Here is a 25,685-nt window from a genome sequence, read left to right as displayed (position 1 = left end):
ATATCCTTTTTTTTTTGGTATTTCTACAAAGAATGATTGCACAAGATAATATTATTATGGATATATCAGAAAGGGGGGGGGGACTCCACTCCTTCGTTGTCCCGGGGCCTCCACACTTCCAAATCCGGCCCTGGATCGCGTGAATAACAAATAATTTAAAAATAGAATGGCTAAGTATTTTGTATTCAGTTCAGATAAAATTATCGACGAAACTAAAGTATTATTAATGCATATTTTTTAATTTTTCGCTAATATTTTAGGTATTTTGAAGAGTATTTGCTGTTAATGATTTTTTTAATGCACATTACACGACTCTATTCATAAGCTTCTTGTACTTACTATTAAGGAATCGTGTTCTATCACGTGTTTTATCCTTCCAGCTGGTTTCCAAGTGTAGCAGGAAAACAATGTTTTAAATGGGGTGGTTTCCTTCAGTCAAAAATACTACTTTTAGTCATTGAAATGGATAGAATGAGCGAAAAAAAAAACATGGACCCAAAAAATACTTTCATTTTCCCAACAGTTATTTTTTAATTAATTTTTTTAAATGCCAGATTTTACAAACGAGGCGTGGTCTAGATGACGTCACAAATGATGCACTTTTCCGCATCTTTCTTCGCGTTTCCACGTTCTGATAGTCAAGCAGCGAATTAAAATTGTGCTCTTCGCTTGTTGTCAATCATATCGTTGCCAACACACGTGAGTAAAGATGCGAATTAAATATTATCCACTGTAAATGGCAACATTGAATGGCATTTCATCATTTGCGATGTCACACGACAGAAACGTAAACAATGAAAGCAGACCGATTTAAGTAATTTTTAAAAAATATTAAACTTAAACAAATTATTCAAAAAATGATCAGATCCAATGCTTTCAAGTATGCTCTTTCAGAAAAAAATGCTTTTAAAATTTTGGAAACGACCCCATTATAATTATTTCTGAAATTCCCAGTTACTTACGGTTCCTTATTTTCCTTCTGTTTATGTTTAATTCCTTACATTCAGTCGAAGCGTATTTCAGATGTTTAATAGACAGCTATTAGATTTTTTTCCCTCCTTCCATGGCATGGGATTCAAGAATACTTACACAACAAAGTTTAATAAATTAATTCCGTTCTTTAATGTTATACCCTTTGACTTGGCGAAGGTTTTTCAAAAAATAAATAAAAATCATTACAAAATACTAATAATTATCATTAAAAGTATCAAACTTCTAAAAAGTTTTCATACATCTCATTAAATTAGGGTAGATAAAGCAATACAAATAGTTTAGTTCTCATTCTCCATCTGTCCCAGCGCCTATACGTTGCTATCTGAGCCGTACAATTTTGCATTCTACTATAACAGGAAACGTAAATATGATTCCTCCCATTACTTGGCCTACCTTTCATGAGTTATTTTTATTATTTTCACGGGAATGCGTTTTTGATGTATTAATCTTGTTACATTGCACGTTTCAGCATTTTAAAATTTGAATTGATTTCCAAGAAGAAAATTTAAATTCCAGGATAAAATGATTAAAAAAAAAAAAGAATCCATAAAGCATAAATTATTCAAAAAGAATGTGAGCAAGTATTTTAATGTCTGAAATTTTTATAGATATAACGATAAATTATTTAAAGCAGTGACTATTGCTTATTCCAAGGGACAACAAGTTCTATGTTTACTCGATTATCAGTATTAAAATGTGTTATCCTAAACTTTATATCTTCCGCTCATGTTTACCGTCATTGGAAAAGTTTTTTGTGCATTTTGCATTCAAAAATCTTTTTATTTTCACTTTTTATGTTTCGCAGAAAAAGACTTCGGAAAGTAAGAATTTTCCCTTTTGTGCCTGTTGTTATTCCTAAAACGATTCTAAGTTTACACTCGGCAATTTCTATTTCCTTTGTTATAAAGCAAACTCATGATAGTTTGCGATGCTTTAGAAATTTTGCTGCTAATTTCACATTGGAGTTTTTCGAGCTTTACTGCAACCGCGTTGAATGACTGAAAATCGATTACCTTTTAAAATATCAACTGATACTCTGACCACCTTTGGACACCTTTCACTTAAAATTAAATGATTTAAGACACGCTACTTCAAGAACTATGCAATTAAAACACACTTTAGGTCACGTTACAATTTTACATAAAAATTATTTTACATTTGAAACAGAGCTGCTAACCTGGCAAATGGTACAACAGATCTTAAAATCGTTAAAATAGCGTAAAAAGCTGTTGAAATTGTAGTCTTCTTAACGTTTGTCAAGCATTTCTTGTCAAGCATTTCATTAGCGTTGCGTCCTACGAAGCGTTTAAACTTCGTCAACACTGAGCAATATTCCTCACAATCGTTATATCTAATTAAGACTTCTACCGTGTGCAGGTAAGCGGCAGTATCCTCAGAAATTAGTTTTCGAGAAATTTGAAGAAATGTGTGGTGGATTCAATACTAACAATAAGGAAATGTTGGAATTAGACTTTTTTTCGCGCTTTTTTTTCAGCGGAAACTAAATAACCGTGCTTGTACAATAAAGATAACGTATTATAGATGACAAAAATGCAAAAAAAAAAGAAAAAAAGAAGGGAAAAATGAATAAATTTGCAGTTACTGCCTTTTACCTGCACACCGCAGATTTGTACATTACACTAGCAGAATATAGCTCTGCACCTCTTGCAACTCTGCACTTATAAAAGTTTTCTTGCAACTAGTTAATGCCATGGCAAAAGAAATAAATGTCATTTTTTTAAATGTTCATTTCTTTATTAAGTATACATAAACACATTTTCAACAAGACAAAATTCATTCAAAAATATCGTTACAGAAAATAATACATTAGCTAAATTTTAAGTATACTGCACGTTGATTCGTGAAGCCTCTTTTAGCAAATTTACCACCCCTCAAGTGCTATTTCACCACATGGGATTTCAATCTGACAGAAGATCTTAACTTGACAACGTTCTACACACAACTGAATGGTGATACATATATTATAACCTAGATTGTGGCTTATAGTAACTTAAAATACTTCATTAAAAAATTCAAACACATAAAATAAACATCTCATCTGAATAATTTAAAAAACTTTAAAATACTTAAGCATCGCATTAAAAAAAGATAATATAGAAGAGGGACTTAGAGTAAATGAGCAGCATTTACATGCTTCTTTGACATACCTGTTTCTGTGCGTTGGAGATTGACCACGAAAAAAAAAAAAAAAATCCCGCTAAAACAGGTGTGAGTAAACTTGAAAATTTAATATTTTGTATCTTATTATGCATACTTGCAAACCTTCGAAAAAAAAAACAGGAGATTCTACTAGAGGTATACAGATGATTCGCAGCGATATACTTTATATCATAATTATTAAAATCATGCTTTTAAATGCCATGAATATCAAATTTAAAATAAAATCATGGGAATTTTTCTGAGATGTAAGCTAATTAGTAGCAGCAAGAAAAAATATACTAAATACTGAAAATGAAAAATCAAATAAAATGATGTGCATTCATTAAAATTTAGTGCATTCCCCAGTCCCCACCAAAAATTTAGTTTCTAATATCCGGAAAAAATATGAATAAACATTTTTAAATAAAATAAAAAATAAGTAGATATGAAATAGCACATCTTCATGCCAATAATAGCCAATGAGGAAGTAACCCGCGTGTTTCAGCAATGAAACTCGCGCCACGGTGTGATAATTTGATAATATGTTTTGGTAATATTTAACATGCAGGGAAATGCTTTACCGTGACAAGGCTGAACTCGATCCGGTGGCTTAACTGTTTTGCTTCGTTGAACATGCAATACGAAAGGCTTCCAAAAATCAAATTTTCTTATTCTGTTATTTACAGAAGCAAATATTTTAATTAAAATTCTTGAGCAAACTAATTGCTTCAGTTATATTGAATTTGGCGCTGTAAAAAAAGGAAGGATTTTTTCGAAAAAATAAATACATGAAATTGCTTATGCTCTGAGAAATATCACTTTATGAATCTTTATTTCAATTTCTCTAGTTTTTTATTTTCTTGAAGGGTATTTTTTTGAATTTTTCTATTTAAAAGTTTCAGTTTGTGAAAAATCATCATGTTTGCAAACAGTTGTGGGAGGAAGTCCCACTTATGGATGTGTTCAGGACAATCGAACCAAGCGCAGTTAATTGTATTGAAGGCGAAGACTAATTTTTTTTTTTGATGCCAGGAGCTGAACAAATTTTAGGAAACAACTCCGTAAAAATCTTTCCAAATTTTATAACAGTGATTTGCAAAAAACAAAAACATGATTTGAATTGAGAAATGAAAGTTCAATCTAAGTTTTGATTAGGTATTATTCTATTCCTACTATTATTTCAACGAAAAAGGCATTAAGGTAGTTAACGGAGAAAAAAAATTGTAGTTTTTTCGGTAATTATAGTGGTAAATTACCACCCCGTTTGCTGTTGCGTCCCTGGAGAGAGCCACTTCGCCCAACCCCTAATTACGTCACTGTTTATAATCATTACTTTAACAAACTTCTCAAAAGTAAACTCTATATTATTATACACGGGTTAGCATATCAGGAATACCATAGTTTATGGCGCCCTCTCATATTTTGGCGCCCGGGATGATCTCCTCCGATTACTCCACTCTTCGAATGGCCTTTCAAAACCGTCCTGAGAAATGACGGGGACCGGACAACATATTTTTTGTCGCACATACATTTAAACATTAAAACGAGAAAAGAGGGTGATGAATTACGCACGCACTATACAAATGTCCCAGTAAGACACCCAACCCTTCTGCCATTAGACCGAGTTTCCAAAAAATCCGACCGTAGGAAGAGGGAAGAGGGAAGAAAGTGTAAATGGAGTTTCAAGATTCCGTAAATACACTAAATAACACCTGGAATCAATTAGGTCTTGTTATCATTCTTGCGGGAACCGAAACGGTGGTTAGTCAGGGGTGGTTAGTATCCCCATCCTTTATTCCTACTTTTTCTTAGGAAAGGAAGCAAATAAAAAAGCAAAAGTATTGGGAAGTTTGTCGTATCAATAACAGTCTGTTTACAAATATGCAAAGAGTAAAACCAAGATCTCTTTTATTTATTACTTTGCTGTTTAATTTATTTTTATTTTCATTTTTTATTGCACATTTATTTTTATGAAATTCATTTACTTTGTATTTATTTATTTTTGAATCGAGTGCCGAGATGTATTTTCATTTTTGTTACAATTGTTTAACTTATAATTTTTATTTCTCTAATCAAACTTCGTAATTTAATACATGACGGCAATTCATGTATTAAATTGCAATTAAGTTGCAATTTATGGAAAGTAGCATTCATGGGGGATTATAATAATTAATTAAGTTAAGTTAATTATATTAAGTTGCAATTATGGAGGGAGGGTCATGACCCCCATGACCCTCCCTTGTATACCCCTGTTTAATACCAAATATTAATCGCGTGAATAACAAAATACTATTATCCCAACAGTAATTTTTTAATTATTTTTTTTAATGTCCGATTTTTCAAACAAGGCATGGTCTTGATGACGTCACAAACGATGCTCTTTGGCGCATCATACCACCGCATTTTAACGTTATATCGTTGCCAATACACGTGAATAAAGATGCGAATTAAGTGTTTAGCTCTGTGAATGGCAACGCCGAATGGCTTCATCATTTGTGATGTCATCTGGCAGAAGCTTAAATAATGAAAGCGCACCGATTTAAGCTTTTTTTTTTAATATTAAACTTAAACAAATTAGTTTAAAAATGGTTAGATCCTACGTTTTTAAGCATGCTCTTCCAGAAAAAAATACTTTTAAAATTTTGGAAACGACCCCATTGTTGAACTTATAAGTTTTATTTTTCTAATCACATTTTGTAATATAATACATGACGACAAGTCATGTATTAAATTGCAGTTAAGTTACAATTACAATAAAGTTGAGAAAGTAGCATAATGAAAAATAGGGAAACATAATGTATTTAAGTTAGCTAAATGGTGTTTGAGCAAAACGTGGGCTTATAATCTGTCGACAGTTTGGGAAGGGTCATGACCCCCATGACCCTCTTCTTGTACACCCCTGTTCAATACCAAATATCAATCGCGTGAATAACAAATAGTTTAAAAATAGAATGGCTAAGTATTTTGTATTCAGTTCAGATAAAATTATCGACGAAGCTAAAGTATTATTAATGCATATTTTTTAATTTTTCGCTAATATTTTAGGTATTTTTGATGCATATTTGTTAGAATACGTTAATGATTTTTTTAATGCATATAACACGACTTACTTCGTAAGATTCTTGTGCTTACTATTAAGAAATCGTGTTCTATTGCGTGCTTTATCTTTCCAACAGGTTTCTAAGTACAACTGGAAAAAACAATGTTTTAAATAATAATTATTTCTGAAATCCGCAGTTACATATGGTTCTTTATTTTCCTTCTATTTATGTTTAATTTCTTACATTCAGTCGAATCGGATCTTTAATCGACAACCAATTGATTTTTTTTCTTATTCCTCCTTTCATGGCATAGAATTCAAGGATACCTTCATTATAAAGTTTAGTAACCTAATTTCGTTCTTTCATGTTATGTCCTATGACTTGGCGAAGGTTTTTCAAAAAATAAATAAAAAGTGAAACAAAATACTAATAATAATCATTAAAATTATCAAACTGCTGTTGTTATAAATCTCATTAAATTAGGATACATAAAGCAATAGAAATAGATTTTTTTCTCATTCTCCATCCATCCCAGCGCCCAAGCGTTGGTATCTGAGCCGTAGAAATGTTGCATTCTACTGTAACAGTAAACGTAGATATAATTCCTCCCTTTATTTAGCCTACCTTTCATGAGTTATTTTTATTTGCAACTGTACAGTTAAGAAACTTTGTTCATCGGCTCTTTGGGACAAATGCAACACTTATACTGCTGAAAAGTATGAAACGAATCTCACCGGAATGCGTTTTTAACGAACTAATCTTGTTACAACAGGTATTTCAGCATTTTAATATTTGAATTAATTTCGAAGAAAAAAATTTCATTTTCAGGATAAAATGATAAAAAACAAAATAATAAATAAATAAAGCATATGTTATAGGAATAAATGATTCAAAAAGAACGTGAGCGAGTACTTAAATGTTTCAATTTTTTATATTATACAAAGATAAATTATTTAAAACGGTGACTACTGCTTATTCAAGGGGACTATAAATTCTATATTTACCGGATTATCAGTATTCAAATGTGTTATTCCGAACTTTATGTATTTCGCTCACTCCTAAAAGAATTTGACCATCAACCCCCCCCCCCCTAGAAATCCGGAACGTTTTGTAGCGTAAAACAGAAGAAAGTTTTTCTTTTTTTTTTAATTTCTCATGTCAGTAAAGGAAAAGAAACAATTTTTTTTTAATTCTGAATTTTGAAACTATGAAACGAGTGAAAATTTGAAGAAACACAGAAAAAGCAATTCTAGTTCTCATTAACTACAAAGCATATTTGAAATTTAGACCCTTAAATAGGACTTTCTGCTATCTTTCCAAATTCAATTTTGGGTCGTCCAGGGTCAAGGCAGGTAGGTCCCTTATCAGTTTGGTAGACTTTCCCTCCTCCAGGAGCGTGCACAGAAATTTCGGGGCCCGTCACAAATGACTTTTTCGGGCCCCTCTCCATATTGTTTACCCGTATTTTCACCCCTAGTCATAAAAATATTGGGCCCTCTTCAGGCTCGTACCAACAGGTGTTCCTTCTCCCCCCTGTGAACGCCCCTGCCTCCCCCCTCCCCCAAACTCTTATAAAACTTACACTGCACCGATTTCGAGCCGGGGACTCTCCAAGGACCGGGCCCCAAGTTTCTGATTAGGCTATTATCTGGTTACCAAGATGTGCCAAATTCAGCTCCTTGATACATTCTGAGTAAAAAATGTAAAAATCATGATTCTCGCGTTTTTGCAGCACATTTTTCCAAGATGATTTTTTGTGACTGATGTGTTGCTATTTTTTTAATATCGGATTCAGTAGTTTGGAAGTTCCTCTGCTATTCCACCACATGGGATTTCAATTCGACACAGGCTCTTAACTTGACAATGTTCTTATGGGATGAGAACACCTAAGAAGTTTTTTTGTGAAGGAAGTAAATTAGTGTGGTCGACGATAAGAGTTTATAGATTCTTTTGTGTGAAGCCCAGGGTAGGAAAAACTCTTCTGCCCCTGCTTCTGCGCTGTCTTCGGCTGCGAAGGAGAAAGGACAATAATAGGAGATAACAAAGAAAAATTGGTGACAATGAGGCAGATAAGCAAAGCTGTGGACAAACGCGGGAAGATTTCACGCAAACGGCTAATGCACTTTGAAATACTGATTTACACTCTGAAGATGAACTCAATCCTTTGAAATTTGAATGCAAGGCAGTTCGGTATGGAGTTAATGTTAGCAAGCGTAAGTATAGAATTATGAAAATAGTTTTGAAAGTCTTGTGATTAAAAAGAAAAAAAAAAAGTAGGTTTCATCCACAATTACGGGGTTGCGTGACATGAAATTTTTCAAAATGTTAACTGAAATTTTAAACTTAAAAATATGTTTTTCCAAATTAGATTTATCAACAAATTAGTTAACATTTACGCAATTCATGTACATACGTGTGCGTGTGTTTTCCTTTCAAATTTCACGAAATCGTAATTCTAAGCGAAGGAAATTTTTCAAATTGAAGTCGTAAAGTGCGAAAAATGCCAAAGCAAGCCATCTTTTGTAACAAAGTATAGAAATTCGAAACACTCTTCCTGGCATTCATTTGAATTTTGAGGTCTTGAATTCAAATTACGGCAGCGATAAAAACCATTAGTAGAAACAAGAAATCCAATGAGCAGGGTCTCAAACTAACCCCCACACTCCCTTAGTTCTATTTTTACTATTTTTTCTAAAAAAAAAGTCTGTGAAATAGTTTTAAAAAATCAAAATTTTTTTGGGAATAACGTTTTGAAATTTCCATCCCGTTCGCTGTTGCGCCCCTGGAGAGAGTTACTCCGGCCAATCCCTATTTACGCCACTGTTTACAAAGATTACTTTCACAAATTTCTCAAATGTAAACTATATTATTATACACAGGTATACCATTATTATATCAGGAAACCCATAATTTATGGAGCCGTCTCATATTTTGGCGCCCGGGATGATCCCCCCGCTTGCTCTCCTCTTCGCTGCAGTATTTTGCAGAAGTTGATAAGGTTTAAAAAACTTCTCAGTCATCGACTACATTACTTAAAATTTTTTATCTCGCAAGATTTCCCTTCAATTTTCACTGTGAAGTGGGCGACAAATTCGTTAGATTGAATGAATTTACAATTATTTTTTAAATTCTCACTCCTGTTAATTTTGTACTAGGGAGCTCCACTCCCTGCTCGTTTTGTTCGCCAACCTCCGCTCGCCACTTGTGGCGCGTAACGATTGGTAATTTTAATGCTTACTCCTTGGTGTCCTCGGGACATACAGGGTTCATGATATTCTCAAGACTGGATGTTGAAAGCCCAAAGCGGAATGGCTTTCTCTGGATGTTCGATATCCAACGAGACCAGTTTCGACCTGAGACATTCCTAATCCAGAGGAGATTGGGTTAAAAGACACACAGACAAATGCGTGTTTACCTAAAAATTTATTTCTCGTTAAAAAAAAAAAAAAAAAAAAAAAAAAATGTGTACAAAACTGATTCATTTTAAATCTTAATGTAACTTTCTTGAATTTTTAGATCTCTTCTATTTCAATTTATTTTTCTTTTACTTTGTATATTAATTGGGTTAAAAAAAACGAACTATAAGTCAAATAAATACTTATGTGCAAAAAGTAAAATGAGAAATAACAACGCCAAATAGCACACTTTGCAGATTACTGCAGATACGTGTTTCGGCGTTACAAATGAATGTCCTTTTCAATGCAAAAGAAATGAGCTTATGTTTGAAAAAACATCGGAGAAATGGTTAGGTTTCTTTTGTCGGGTGTCTTTTACACCAAAAGCTCATTTCTTTTGCATTGAGAAAGCCGTCCATTGTAACGCCGAAACACGAGTCTGCAGTAATCTGCAATTCAGTCTGTTTGACGTGGTTATTTAATTTTCACAAACAAATGGGGTGGTTTCCTTCAGTCAAAAGTAGTACTTGTAGTCACTGAAATCGATAGAATAAGCAAAAACTATAACTTGGACCCAGAAAATACTTTCATTTTCCCAACACTTATTTTTTAATTATTTTTTTTAAATGTCCGATTTTTCAAACAAGGCGTGGTTTTAATGGCGTCACAAATGATGCAGTTTGCCGCATCTTTCACAACGTTTCCACGTTGTGATAATCAAGAAGCGAATTAAAATTGCGCTCTATGCTTGCCATCAACCATATCGTTGCCAATACACGTGAGTAAAGATTTTTGTTTAAAATATATTTTGATATTTGATCTATTACTGCATCTTTTTTTTTGGCACAGTTTGATTTGATCAAGAAGAAAAAATTTGAACTTAAAATTAAAAAATTCTTAGTAGTTCACAACATCATTTTTTTTTTTTTTTTTTTTGTTTGTTCGCAAAAACTTAAAGCATTAATAAGAAAAAGCGTTGGAATTAAAGGGGCGTGTAGAAAAATTATTTTGTTTAGTTTTAGTTTTTGACAGCCCACTCCAAACGTATTTGTACTTTAGACTTTCTATGGCATTATGAAGAACACATCGCCGCTTAATCAGCGTCGCGTTAAATAGATTTTCAAAAGAATGGGAAGAGGATGTAAATTGAGTTTCAAGATTCCGTAGATAACATCTGGAATCAATTAGGTTTTGTTATCATTGACGCGGGAACTGAAACCGGTGGTTAGTATCCCCGTCCTTTCTCCCCACTTTTTCTAAGAATTCTTAGTGCTGTAACCTTTACGCCAATTCCAAGAATCTCCAGTTCAACTTGGCGGCTATAGCTCTGAATGTCAGTTTTTTTCAAGCACCAGTTTTCATTCTACTTACGCTTGTTTTCCTTGCCATGCGTAAAAACCGGTCGTCGAGTGTCCAATCTTCACTAGTTCTATTATCTTTGGTATAATTTTATCATTTGCAAATTTCAAAAACATTTGTTTTGTTCATTGAATTAAAATTCGTAAGAGCAGTCTGGTTTTTAGTGAACGTAACACTGATTTAATTATATTCAATAAATAGTTTATCAAACAACAAACCGCAATTTGTATAAACTTTAAACGAAAGAAACAGTAAGATATAATTCCTAGAATTAGCATAAGTAAAAAATACTTCTATTATTTGAAGAGAAATGTAGGCATTTTAAATCAGAATCAGTAGTGACAAACCGATACTATACAACTAAAGGTTTTTAAATCTTAGTTGTAAGTAACTAAACATCATTAACTTACATCATTAAAAGTATACAAGTAAGACAAAACCGGCAGAAGCCTTGGAAACTTTTTGAAATGGGAAGGAAACTTTGCTTACTTGCTTAGAATTCAAAATAATATTTTCCCTAAATTTAACAAATGTGAAAGAAAGTTTCCATAGCGCGTAAAAAAAATTAAAAATCAGTTGATTTGGATTTGTGCTGATTAGAACTTGACTTATCTGAATTTATAGGGTAGAGATTGGGGTGGGGGCGAAAAATAATAAAGGATTTAATTTCAAGGCAATCAAAATAAAGGTATAAATGAAACAATCCGTGATTAACATGATATCCCTTTTGTTTAGTACCCAAATTTTGTTCTCCACTCCCCAGTTTATAGACAGGTTTTATGTTTCCATTATTTTGCGACATTTTGAAGTTTATATGAATAATCATTTCCCTTAATTTACGCGACTGAGTAACCCTTTTATTATCCGTTTTTTCGTTCGTTTGCTTAATATGGAAAAAATAATTTTACAACTTTGCTAAATCTTATAAAATTTGAGCAACGAACAGAACTAAAAATTAAATTTTTCGAAAAAAAAGGAAATTTTCTTTTCTTTGCTGTTGCGCACAATTTCCCATAACTATATTTCTTGAAAATTAAAATCACGTATACAAAATTCTTTTTACAGTAACTTTTGGGGCTTTTAAACTTTTTGTTTGCATTATTTACTTTAACAAAGCATTACCTAGTTAAAAAGTTTAACTAATATGCAAATCTGAAATGTTAACTATAGTATAAAAATGTTACGTGTAATTACTAGTAAACTCATTTTGTTTTATTATGAAATCCGTTTTAAACTATCTGAAAAAGCTGTTTAAAAATCAAAACATCGTCATCTGAATTCTAGAAAGTAGATTATTACTTTCTTACGTGATCTTATCTTATGAATAAATTCATGCATTATGGATAAGTAGGTAAACGGAGTTAGCGTGGGCGAAAACTTGCTGTTAAAAATAAAAGAGACTTTAGCATGTAACTTAAGTCATTAAATATTTTTATGGATAAAATTTAACCACATATTTTAACCCAAACATCGCAAAAAAAGATGTATTTTTTGCTCATAATCATATTTTTTGCGAGCGTAAGGCAAAATTTGAATTTTTAATTTAATGTGGTGAGATAGTTGCATAATTGAAGCAAGTTTTTTTTTTTTTTTTTGTTATTATTAATATGCTAACTAATTTCCCTTTTTCTCAGCTTTAAATTTTTGCATCTTTTCCTATAAGCACTAATGCCATTATTTTACATTTTTACTATTAAAGGAACATGGGCGTTGAAAATAAGCCCTTATGCTTTTTTTAATGTTTACATATTTACATATTTTTACAAAGCCGTAAAAATATAATTAAAAACTATGCATGCGTAAAAAAAAAGAAGAAAAAGTTAGGCCTAGAGAGAATAAGAGAAAACCGAGAAAAGCCTCATCTTCATTGTCTTCACCAGCCTGACCATATCCTGACCCCCCCCCCCCTTAGAAGCCTTTCCCATTCTGCCCTCTTGTCAGAAGTTGCTCTCCAGCTTTTTTTTTTAACTAGTGGTACTCGCACGGCTTTGCCCGTAGTAGAAAATTAAAAGGTCATTTGGTTCGCCTGCATATTTACAAGTAATGGATGATGAATTTCTCGCCAATTTGATGTGTTCATTTGCTTGCCCATGTTACGGTTCCACGTTATGATAATTTCGCAATTTAGTCGTCCACGTTGTAATAATTTGCTCGATAAAATTTTCTTAAAGTTAGAATGGAAAAAGAACAAAATCGAATTTTCAAAAAATCGATTCTAGGTGCACAGCCCTATGCTACAAAACAACATTGTGCCAAATTTCATGAAAATCGACCGAACGGTCTAAGCGCTATGCGCGTCACAAAGATTCAGACAGACAGAAATCCAGATATCCAGACAGAGAGACTTTCAGCTTTATTATTAGTAAAGAAATAGCAGAGTCTACCTCCAGGCAGTTCAACCATCTTTTCTAAAGTTTTCTCCTTCTTCATAAAAACAGAATTTACTGATTCAAAACCTCATCATTGAATCAAATAACCAGTGAAGAATATTGTCGAAACATTTCTTGAATTTGTTAAACATTGCCTTCCCCCATGATGACCAAGGAATATTGGTCTTTATGGACCATTCCCAGTCTTCCCTCTTGCCAGAAGTTCTCCAGTTTTTTATTTTAAAAATACCAAAGCCCTCATCTAGGCAGTCCCTCTATTTTTTCTTAGGTATTTCTCATTACTCTTCAAAGACAGGATTTATTAATTCAAAACTTCATAATTGATTATTTAGCCACAGCGAGGAGTATTTTCGACAAATGTCTCGAATTTGTCAAACATTGGCTCCTTTGTGAAGACCAAGAAATATGACTCAAGTTAAAGGGACTGAAAATGAAACACGTCCAATGCTTTGCAGTGTAGGTTGAGAATATAACGCGTCTTAATTGACGAAAAAGCCAAAGTTATGACAAGCCAAGAGAGACATTGATACAAATCTTGAAATCTTTCAACTTGAGCCATGGACTAGGCAGCAGCGGAGTTTCAAGTTTGGAGGTCTGCAGCAATGTATTTTTGTGGTCCCTTTTGTCTATCCACGCTTAAGAGACAGAGTTTGAGAAGCAGTAATTATCTATTAATATTTTTTTACGAATCATTTAATAAGACATTTTTTAACCCGTCATATGAAAAATGAACCAATATAGACTTGTAAAAATGAGGGTCAATAATGCTGAATGTGAAGGCAATATGGCAATCATTTTCAATCTTCCTCAAAAAAATATTTTTAGAAAATTTTGCTTTATGGTATTATAAATCATAATTATGAAGCGTTATGCTTTTAAAACTATTTTAGGTTGTATCACAAAAAAGCACCTCTATAGGTGCTTTTTTGAAGATTTGGTTGATTAGCAATCTGGAAACCTAATCCTTTTCGTTCATATAATATTTCCTATGGCCTTAGGGGATAAGTCTGCCTTCTAGAAAAATTTATAATAAGGTGTTCTGAAGTTAGGCATTGAGTTAAAAGAAAAAAAAAAAGAACTTTTGCACTTGAGCATTTTAAAATAGTTTTTTTTTTTGTTTTAGCAGAAGCAAGCTAAGCCAGAAGTTTGTTTTATATCATTTTTTGAATCGCGACACTGATAAAATGGCTACTTTTTAGAAATAAACTACGATTGAAACTGTAAGAAAAGTGTTGTTACTCTTGAAAAACTGACAAGCATGCCGTCGTTATTTTATTCTTTAATGTGCACATCAAAATGATTTTATGCTGAAAATTAAGAGGTTAATCTAAGTAAAAGTAGTTAAACTTACATAAACTAATAATTGCTAGCACTAACTACTAGTAATTTCTTTCTTGATTCAGTGGAAACTAACTTATCAATAAGCTGTTGTACTTAATATATTTTAAAACATAGTTATCAATATGCGATACTGATCGAGTATACAGTTTCTAGCAAAAAATACAATTGAAACTAGAATAAAAATGTTTATACCCTTGCAAAATTGAGAAGCACACTATTGTTGTTTTATGCTTTATCGTGCACATCAAACTGGTTTTATGATGAACATTAGAATGTTAATCTAAGAAGAACTACATGACCGCTAGGTTCGGCTTACTTTTATTTTCCACAACTAATTTTAATACTAAAAAGTATGAAAAATGAGACATTTTATTACAGTAAAAAGGAAAATATTTTCCTGGACAAACATGCTTGAATTTAAAGTCAACAAGCGAAAATTTCACCATACATTTGTACAGTTTTAGCGCAGTAAACATTTCATTTAAGATTAATATGTTTCGACTTTCTCAGAAAACTGACATGTCCAAATATTTTGCTTCCGCACTGAGGAATTTAATAAGCCACTCTTGTAATCTTTCCTTCTGAAGAATCTAAAAGTATGCAAATTTCTTCAGAAGTTCGCCATGAAAAGAATATTTAAATTATCCTCTTTTCCACCTTAAAGGAGGATCTGTGAAAGGATCCTCTCACATGCACAATGAAAAGGTAAGACATGCATGTCAGTCAAACTTAACTTAGGAGAATCTTTGTCAACATCGTATCCCAAAACATGGTTCAAGGCTTAGCGTTTGACTATTCGAAAATATTGAGAAGGATATAACTGTTCAAAACGGAATTTTAACACTTGTTTCAGAAGTTATAATTATTATGAGTATATTTCAATGTATATTTTGTTGTTTTAAATGTATATTTAGTTTTATATAAATACATAAAGTAGGGATATAATGCTTCGAAAAATATAGCAGGTGTGAAAGACATGCTTGACAATTTCATTTAGTAAAATCTAACTTTATTACAAATAGTTTAGTTTCAAAACGTTATACAATCTCAGTAGGTAAGTTAAAACACCAGTAGGGGTCAGTGCTTCAGTAGTGACCACTTTGTAGAAGTTCTTTAAAGAAAGAAATGAACAATAATAATGTGATTTTTTGTTGGTACTTAATGTAACTATCATATTGAATCAATTTTAGTCATTAGTTATTAGAATTTAAATTAAGTAATGTAAATACTTAGGATGGGAGAATGTCTAAAGGCCACTACTAAAATTTTCAGACTTTGGAGTAGCGACTGCTGGATCAAATTTGAGGTTTGAGAAAAAATTCATAAAAATTGAACAAACTGAAATTTTGAAATTGGGAAGATTTCGAAAGCGTTGGGCTATAAAACACTCATTGAAATTCAAGAGGGGCAATTAGTATTGCAGGACTACAGTTTAAAAATATACTTCACTATGGCAACTACTATTGCGTTTAAACCTTGAAGTGGTCACCACTGAAGAAGTGACTACTGCTGGTGTTTTACCTTATATAACGCTTCGAAAAATATAGAAGGTACGAAAGACGTGCGTGACTATTTCATTTTTTTGAGTTTCATTTTATTTTAGATCACTAGTAATATTAATAGTTTAAAAACACATGGAGTTTCTATTTGTAAATTGTTTAACTGTATTTTTACCATACAGTGACACCCACAACACGTACAAATCATTATTTTTTGTAAACAGAACTTTTGTTGGAAAGTTGATATTATTATGTTACATAATGCTTCATTATGTTCAAATTTATAAAAATTAAAAGCCAAACCTCAAAGAAAAAAACAGTCGAATTCTGCAGTCGAATGTCAAAATTCCGAGAAGAAAGTGCAAATATACACGCTAAACTGTCACACCAGTACAAATGGATAGAGCAAGCTCACCATTTTTCTCTCATTTCGCTTACAACCGAAAGTATTTTAGGTCATTTTTTGGTGGATACAAATTTAATTTAAAATTAAATTCATTTACTTAAAAAAAGTTAACTGTTACTAAAACTATGTCGAATTACAACAAAAAGCCCTCTTAATAAAAAATGCCATGGGCAAATTTACATGTGAAGTAAGAAAGATTTTATACACTGTGCTCTAAACAAGCAGATTAAGATCAGCAATTAGTTCTGAAGACCGATTGCGGTCAGTCAATCTTTCTTGCATTGCCTTTGTATTGGTTAGGATACAAGATTGCTGTTGTGCATGTAATCCTTAACAAAGCCCTTTTTTCGTATTGCAAGCAATATCAGTTGAACAAAGATGCGTTTCATTCTGGAAAAATGTAGTTATTTTTGCTCTCCATTGATAAATTATAAAATTTTTCTAAAATTCATTTTGTATCAAGTGCTCGATACACTTGTTACTCCATTAAGTGTTATCACGCAACCCTAGAAGACGTAAGGATATGTTGTTTGAAATTCCCCGCAACACCAAATGCTACGTTGTTTCAAACTTGAGCACTTCAAAATTTAGCAGGAAAATTTTTGCGTGAAGTTGTTTTTTACAAACTGTAGAACTAAAACTTCTTGCTCGATGCATCGTACAGTAATTTTTACAATGGCATATACGAGGCGCGCTTTTAAAGTAAAGTCCGTTTTGTTTCAGACACCTGCAGTTCGCGCGCATACCGCAACGAACACGTGCGTCGTGTACCGGCATACCTCGGGAACAACTGTGCTCACTTTCGGTTCTGTAGATAACCTGTACGGTTCTGTTCTATGCTTTCATAATGTTTAAGACTATTAACTAGCCCGTCGAATGTGTGGTTCGCTCAGAGATACGCTTTTTGTCAGCAAGGAACCTGTCTGCTGCAAAAATTCGTCGACAAATTTACGAAGTGCACGGTGATAGTGCTATGAGTGAAAGCAAAGTAATGGGGTAAGAGAATTCAAAGATGGCCGCGACAACGTCCATGATGAAGAGCGCTCTGGTTGCCCTACTTTGATTACAGACGATTTGATGGCTTCAGCGGAAGCAAAATCTTCACAAATCTGTCGATGGATTTCTTCAGCAGACAGGTTCTTTGCTGACAAAAAGCATAAAACTGAGCGAACCTCACATACTGAGTTGATAGTCTTAAACATTATGAAAGAATAGAACAGAACCGTACAGAGTAGCTACAGAGCTGAAAATGAGCACAGTTGTTTCCGAGGTATGCCGGTACACGATGCACGTGTTCGTTGTGGTATGCGCAAGATTTACTGGTGTCTTAAACAAAAACGGACCTTACTTAAAAACACGCCTCGTATTTTACATTATGTTGGTTGTGCCCAACCTGGACCCGTAAACTGATCCATTAGGCCTGTAGTTCTGTTCAGTGTTATGAAACGAAAAATATATATCCTGAAGCTTTCCAAAATTACTGATCATTTTCATTCAGTGCTATGAACGATTGTTTCAAATTTCAAATTAAATATTCAGAAATTGGTTTATAAATACAGATGCGAAGCTGTGTGTGGTATCAATAAGATATGCTTTTAGTAATGATGACAGCAATTTGTGGTTTATAGTTGTCTTTCTAGTTCCTTGTTTTAACATGCTATCTAGAAAAATAATAATTAATAGAAATAAAACTTGTATTTGTTCTGGCCCACGAGATTCATCTTAATATTATGCATCACTCGCGGGTAAAAAAAGGTTGGGCATCACGAATGTCAAAAACAAGGGTCATAACAAAAAGTTTTAATAACTTGATTAACAATTAGTTAGATAATATAAATTTTAATGCTATAAATTAGTCTTTCGGCCTCTGGAAAAGATTTTTTTCTCATGAAAATCTGACATATTAACTTCATGAAATACTATAACCAAATTTATTAATTGGAAAGTTGGTTTATTTTCACACTCCTTATCTCATGAGTAAAAACGACAACAACGTGCATAAAGTACAAATAAAGTAGTAAAATAGAGTTTTTAACTCTGTTTTACTACTTTATTTGTACTTTATGCACGTTGTTGTCGTTTTTACTCATTCCATAGTACAAAGTTTTCGACTGCTTTTTTACAATCCTTATCTCATATTTTAGCAAATTTGAAAGTGTTTACAATCCAAATATGAGGCAGTGAGAAGCAAAGAAATGTATGTGTCAAAATAAAAAATTTGGACATAACCAGTACAAATGGTAGGTGAACCTCTCCTCTGTCTTGGGGCAAAAGATATTGCTAGTAGCCCTAGTCGGTTCTGTTTGTACAGCACGTTTTAGAAAAACTTTTTAATGAAAGCCTACTTAGAACCTTACCTTTAAACGCGTTTATCTCAAAACTTGAAAATGTTCTATTATATCTCTTTGCTTCTCACTGCCTCATATGTTCTCGTCTCGGTCAATACACACACAAAAATTCTTTAGCAATTCTGTAGCAGCGCAATGCTAATTGCGCTGTACGAAGATAATAACGACTCAATTTAAAAAGCCGCTTTGAGGCATTGAGAAGCAACAGAACCTAAGTGAATCTTCTTAAGTTTTGAGCGAAGCTCGTTTAAGGTAAAACCATAGGCAGTATTTCATTGAAAAGTTTTTCGAAATCATGCTGTGAAGCAGCACCTACCAGAGCTGCTATTATCATCTTTAGCTGCAAAATATATGTGAGTTTATCCGACCGTATTTAATAGTAACCTCCAAATTTTTAATTTTGCCACTTACACCACTTTGCTTCTAGCTTCTTGTTATCATCCATTCATATTGGAAACAGATAAAAGAGCATGAAATCCAAATTAATTTATGAATATAATACGAGACGTTTCAAATATAATTTAAACATCGTCATTATTTATTCATCGTCCTTATTCTTCACATTTATTTAAACGTAAATTAATTATACCCGTGATCTAATAAGCATATCCAGCGTTGTAAATGCACAGGATAATGATTGAACAAAAGTTTCATTCAAAATGCATCAAATTTGTTTACGTGGGAGCATAGAATTGGAGTCTGAAATTATTTACGTTCTGCCATTGATAATGAATTAATTAAACGAGTTCTCCTAAAATTTTGAATGTTGGAATCAGTTCCGGAATCTGCGTTGAATATGAGTTTTCGGACTTCCTTATTCCATCTAATGAGTCATCACTGTTCTATGACATCAACAGGAATTGACGCATTGCGTTGTTCATTAATTTTCTATTTTGAGTGTAAAGTAATGTAAGACATAATTACGTAGAATAATGCGATAGAACTTTTAAAACATAAAGAAAATACATTTAGTGTAGAAACATTTCTAGGGATTGCAATACCGGACCAAAAACGTAATACCGGTATTCGGTATTTTTAACACGTGATACCGGGATACTAATATTTGTGTGTGTACCGGTAATGTAATTTTTGTGTGTGTACCGGTACAGTCGAGCCCGCTTAATGGAATAGTTCAATTTGCCTGGAAAAATTATTCTAATAAACGGGATATTCCATTATCCGGGATAAAAATAACACACATCAACGGTGTAGTACATGGGAATTTTATTACATTAAGCGGGATATTCTATGTATTTCTGTACGAATATTCTGTACGATATTTCTATGTATCGACTGTATTTGAAATTTCTCAAAAAAAGGTTGAAAACATTGTTTCGTTGCCTCATTTCATAATTTTGTACAAAAATTTTATTATTTATGTAAATGTATTGTGAACGCATATAAAATGGAGTAACAAATGTCATATGAAAGTTCAATAATAGTAACAAACGTAATGCATCTATTGAATTGTCTAAGCCAGGAACTCATTTAGTGCTCAACTTTGCAACAGTTGAAAATACTCCTTCTGAATTCACGCAGGTAAGTGGTATTGTTAACAATGCGTGATACACCTCCTCTAACTGTTTAGAAGTTCTTCATCTTCAAGTAATTCGGTCTCTTGCGTGTTATTTTTGGAAAAATCCTTTTGTGTCTGTGTGTTTCTTTTGAATTGTGTGTGTTTTTTTTTTTTTTTTTTGGATTTATAGCTAGTTGTAATTTTTTTCCGAGAGACGATACTTTTCCAATGTTAACATCATTTTCTCTTTAGCAGGAGAGGCTTGGGTTTGATTTTTATTATTAGGTATTTGGTTTGAAATTTACGATAAACTTGACTAAATTTGATCTTGCTAGTTCCTCTTATTCGTCTCCGCGTTCTTTTCAAAATTCTTTACAATTATAGTTATGTTAATATCTGAATATATGTTTCAAATGAATATACTTAATCTCTACGCAAATTTCCAAGGCACTATATAATTTCTAAATATTACCTTGCCAACTGCAAAACGAGACATTACAAGAAACCAATACTGGTGACAACAAATTACCATTTGTTCTATTAACAAGAAAAAGTTTTTCTGCCAAAACTTAGTACAGGTGAGACAAATATTCAATGAAAATATCATAAGGTATTGCTACATTAATTTTCACAAAAGGGAAAGATAGTGATCAGGGAAATAGAAAAAAACAAAAACAAAAACATGGTTTACATGTGATTCATCTCACCATTTATAATAAAAATATAATTTTGCATTTTTTCTGTGACTTTTGTTAGAAGATATTCTATTATTTCGTGCCTTTGAAGCCAAATTTTTACATCAATAGATTGATTTTGGTTTTGTATCATGGAAAAAGAAATGTACATTTAAAAGTAGGTATTTAATGGGTTTAATTGAAAATTCTTTAATTCTAACTATATATTATTTTTAGCTAATACCAAAAAATACCGGTATTTTACCTCACCAAATACCGGTATTACGAGATTGCGAATTTTCTCGAAATACCGGTATTCGGTATACCGGTATATCGGTATTGCAATCAGTAAACATTTTCATTTCTTTATTTTTATCTGATTTTTTACAAACAGTAAACAAATATTGAAAATATACAGGGTGTCCGAAAAGTCCTTGACACATTTTAAAAACTCATAGAAAACAACTAATTGTCAAACCAATATGAGGACTGCGCCATAGTATTTTATACGTTCTAGATATTATTAGGACATCGTAAAAATGGGAGAAAATGAAAAAGAAAATGTTATAGCTGTAAATAATCGCTTTATCGTCATAGTAAGAATTTGTTTTTCTTACTGTAACGACACAGCCGTCAATGTAAATTACTTAAAATTACATTTTTTTTTCTTTCCCCCCCCCCCCCTTTTTTTCCCTTTTTTTACGATGTCATAAAAATTCTTGAATCTGTGAAGTATTATGGCGCAGACCGCATATTTATACGACAATTTGCTGCTTTTGTATGAATTTTATAAATTAGTCAAGAACTTTTCAGACTCCTTGTATATGTACACATTCTAAAACAACTCCCCTTACTACAAAATCCTAACTAGGCACAATTACTTTATACAATGAAACATTTAAAAAATAATTATATGTCCACAATATTGTTTGCAGCGTTAAAAGATTCAATTAGCTAATTTTTAATCATCATTTAATTCTAAATGTTAATTTCTCATAAAATTATCAGTTAGAAGGGAAGGTGGCTGAGTTCTGTGCATTCAAATTTAAAGAGCAGTAATATTTTAAATACAACCACGATGTATCTGGTTTATTGAAACATGTGAAACTTTAAACATCCAAAATGTCCATCACAAAGCATCAGAGCAATTGAGTTCTTTAAAATAATTTTAGAAAACACAAACTAAAAACTTTATCTGCGCTGTTACTGTACGCAATCGGGCAGTTCTATACAGCTCACCTGCCTCTGAAGAAAAGTTACGAAATGAAAAGCTGATACAATTAATAACAGATAAGGAACAGACATTTTAAAATGAGTTTTATGTGTTTTTATACACATAAAACTCACAACACTCCAAAACACAATTTGGCATATTGCAAATTATTAGGCTAGTTTGTAGGGTTAACCGGGGCACGTTTTCGCAGATTTTTTTCAATATTGTTTTTTAATTTTCATGTTTTAACTTAGGTAATTTTAGACATTGAGTCACTCCATGTCAAGTTTCCCCGTTCGAACATCTTCGATTTGTATGAAATTTTAAAGAGGTGTAGAGATGCTGTGATCCAAAGTGGCGAATCAGCTTTTTGTGCAAAATTAACAACTTTAGACTGAGTTTACAGAGAATTTTATCTCACTGGAAGACTGAAATTTTAGGCGCTTAAAGTACATTTGGCTGTTAATATATTCAAGTATTCATAAGAATTTCAACTCGTTAGATTTTGTGTAGTATGTGCATATACTTGTGAAAAAGCGCGACAAGGATAATTTTTCCTGGGTTTAAGGTTGCCATAAAATCTGAACAAAAATAATTCAATTGCTCGTGCTTCTTGATTCCATTGTAGAAATACTTAGTTTTACTGGGTTACAGTTGCAGAGCTTAAATACTATCTATTTTCTAAAAGATATTGACATACAAAGTGGTTACAATACTGTTCAGGTGAAAATAGCCTATTTTCAAAGCGCTATATCTCAAGTTTGTCACCTCGCATCTTCTTTTCGTTAAAACTATTAGAAAGAACAGATTTTTTTTTTTCAAAGGTGGTCTTTTATTTTCGTTGGTGTTCTTTCGTTTAAGGATTAAAAAATGAACTCGAAATTCTGCCCGTTGTAACGAATTTCCATTTTTAAGAGCAGGTTACGGAAAAAAATTTTACACTGGAAGCCTAAAATTTTAGGGACTTGAAGTACTTTTGGCTGTCGATACGTTCAAGTATTTTTATGAATTTGAGTTCATTAAATTTGTGTAGCACGCATACAAAGTCACAAGAAAAACGCTGTGGAGAAACCTTTTTCTGAATTTTAGAATGTCTTACGTTCTGAACAAAAATGATTCAAAAGCTCGTAATTTATTATTCTATTATCATTATGCGTGTTTTTAATGGGTTATAGTTTTAGAGCGTATATATTGATTTTATAAAAGATATTGCTATCAAAACTGGCTGTCAAAATCGTTTACATGCAAAATAGCCTATTTTTAATGCGCTGTAGCTCAAGTTGCCTTGCATCTTCTTTTCGTTGGTTTCATTAGCAAGAACATATTTTTCCCTATAAAAATGGTTTTTCTTCCCGATGGTGTTCTTTCAGATATGCGTTAAAAAAATGAGCTGGAAATAGTGTTTGTCGTTAGCGAGAAAATCTCATTCTGCAATGAATAAAGGGTGGTGAATGCCGTGGAAACTGACTAATAGTGATTTTGCAACTTTTATAAGTCAGAAATTGTTTTTTATTTACCTTTCAAAAATATACTTTGCAAATGAAGTATGATAGAAAAAGAAAATTATCTTGTTCTGTCTGATGTATCAGTCTGCTTTCAGAACAGGATATTTTTCTGTTTCTATAATATTTAATTTGCAAAATAACTTTTAAAAGGAGAATTAAGTTAAACTATTTCTAAGTAATATCAGTTGAAAAATCCCTATTAGTCAGTTTCCACGGCATTCACCATTCTTTATTTCTTGTAGAAAGAGATTTTCTCGCTAACAACAAATAGTATTTCAAGCTCATTTTTTACGCGTATCTGAAAAAATACCATCGGAGAGAAAAACTATTTTTATGGGAAAAATATGTTCTTTCTAATGAAACCAACGAAAAGAAGACGCAAGGTGACAAACTTGAGCTACAGTGCATTAAAAATAGGCTATTTTGCATGTAAACGATTTTAACAGCCAGTTTGGATGGCAATATCCTCTAGAAAATCAATATATACGCTCTACAACTATAATCCATTAGGCTTCCAGCGTGATAAAATTTTCTGTAAACTCAGTCTAAAATTGGTAATTTGGCACAAAAAGTTAATCCGCCATTTCGGATCAATGTTTTCGGAGATCCTAGATCCTCAGAATTTGGACCTAGGAAGTTGAAAATCTGCATAGGTTAGTTTCAAAGACATCTCTACACCTCTATAAAATTTCATCCAAATCGGATATTTTCGAGTGGGGACGATTTGAAAAATTAGGTCATTTGACGTGGAATGACTCCATTGCGGTTTTAGGAAGCAGTTAAAGGAGTCAAAATTGGTATATTCAGTTGTTGCTCAGCTTGTGTTTTTCACCGTTTTATAAAATATATTTTTTAAACTAAGTCGGTTGCATAAACTTGCTCCAGACACGTAGCAAGTTTACGTATATTTGTTTGGACACCTAACGTGGTTCTATTAGTGTTTTGAACATTATGTCGAACCATCGCTAAAACAAAGCAAATTTATTACAGACTGAATAGTGTATAAATTTGAAGCTGAACGGGCATAAAGACAGCACTATATGATTGTAAGCTATAATATACGAATGTGCAACTTAATTAAAAAATTAAATTGTAATTTTCAAAACTAAATTGCCGGAAAATGCTAAAAATGTTTGAGACAGTTTAGAGCGGAAAAAGTGTCATGGGCACGTTTAAGTAAGACATAGCACGAACGATCGTCACAAGGTGCTCCGACGTTCAACGCGCAAACGTGCCCCGTCACCAAGTTTGGATTTATTTTTAGCGTGCAAAAAAATTTAATAACATTTCAGTTCCCACAAATGCAATGCACAAAAAGGATAAAATTCTGCTAATTTTTGTGTATTTGTTCTTTCTTAACTAAGTGTTCTTTATTCACAACAAGCTTCAAAACGTTCAACACAAAAGTTACTCAACTTGGTAAAAATACATTATTCTTTCTGCATGCTGAGCCAAAGCTCGACTAATGCTCAAAAACTTGTGATAATATTTGCTAGGAAGTAGCATCAATCTGTTATGCCTGTTGTCTCTCCAGTTAGTTATTATTCGATTTGAAAAAAGGGCACTGCGTAAACGTGCCATATGCGTAAACGCGCCCCTGTCTACCCTACTGAGTGATTCCACTTGCTTTATTTTAAGATGCGCACTTCGTTTTGAGAGAAGGATATCATTTCTTGTATGTTGTCCCTTCAGGGGCCCAAAAAGTTCATATCTAGGGATTTGAGGTGGTGTGTGGTGGAAGTTGTAGCCGGTTATCCCATTTACTAACTCCTACGTTTCAAAGGAAATAGATATGGAGTGGGTGTCCAAAATCAATGAAATAGGATATGTTTTTTTTTTTTTTTT

This window comes from Uloborus diversus, chromosome 6, assembly GCF_026930045.1.
Source record: "Uloborus diversus isolate 005 chromosome 6, Udiv.v.3.1, whole genome shotgun sequence".
Classification (NCBI taxonomy): Eukaryota; Metazoa; Arthropoda; class Arachnida; order Araneae; family Uloboridae; genus Uloborus; species Uloborus diversus.
The sequence above is the reverse complement of the archived record's forward strand: the minus strand, read 5'-3'. Positions refer to the sequence as shown.